The sequence below is a fragment of the Triticum dicoccoides genome, chromosome 6B (assembly GCF_002162155.2).
Source record: "Triticum dicoccoides isolate Atlit2015 ecotype Zavitan chromosome 6B, WEW_v2.0, whole genome shotgun sequence".
NCBI classification, from domain to species: Eukaryota; Viridiplantae; Streptophyta; class Magnoliopsida; order Poales; family Poaceae; genus Triticum; species Triticum dicoccoides.
The window spans coordinates 660,035,035-660,036,149 of NC_041391.1; positions in this window are offsets into that span (position 1 = coordinate 660,035,035).

Genomic DNA, 1,115 nt, shown 5'->3' on the forward strand with positions numbered 1-1,115 from the left:
CATTTTGGTGAAGCTCCACTACCCACTGTGATCTGAAAAGGGGTGTTTAGGATCAAGGAAATTTTGAGACAAAATTCCTCTATCTTCAACAGTGAGGCATCCATAAATAATATCACCCGTCTCCTCATGAGCCCTAGTGTCAAGTTCGAAACTTGTTTCAAAATCAATCCAGACAGTATTATAAAGAATACATGAATTCCTATGTTTCCACATAGCCCACAACACACAAGCACATGTAGAATTTAAATCACTGTGTTTCTTGTGGGCTAGCAAGAATTTGGCAATGGAGAGGTAAATTTTTCCTAGTTCATAGGAGAAGAATTTTGATACAGAAGCCCAAACTTGTTTTGCAACAACACAATCAAAGAATAAATGGTGTATGGATTCCTACTCAGAACAATAAACACATTCTAGAGATTTTCTACCACTACTAGGGAAAACATTATACACAGAACTTTAGCAGTAGCGCTTGTCAAAAAAGCTCGCTACTGCTAGACAGCAGTAGCGCGTGCCAAATAAGCGCGATGCAGATGCATATATAGCAGTAGCGCGTCTCGCTGAAAACTCGCTACTACTAAAATTTCGACCACTAAGCCAATGGGCTACACATAGTAGTAGCGATCTTTCAGAAACCGCGCTGCCGCTAATATTCTTATAGCAGCGCGTTTACGTGCAAAGCGCTACTGCTAACGAAAATAAAAACAAATAGAAAAGTAAATAAAAAATGAAAGAAATAGAAAAAGGAGAAAGAAAAAATATAAAATGTAAAGAAAAATAAACGAAAAAGGGAAAAAAGGATGAAGGAATAGCAGTAGCGCGTTTGCGAAAACGCGCTATAGCTAACTTAGCTATAGCGTGTTTTCCCTAACGCACTACCGTTATTATTGACTTAACCCAAAAAATGGTTTCCCCCCGGCCACCACTTCTCCCCCAAATCCCTCGCCCCACTCTTCGCCACCGTCTCCCCCACCTCACCGTCTCCCCCACTTCGCCGCCGTCTCCTGCCGGCGTCGACGCCGCGCTCATCCTCACCGCCGCCGCCCGAGGCCGCCCAACCTCACTGCCGCCGTCTCTCGGGCCGCCCTCGACCTCACTGTCGCCGCCCTCGACCTCTC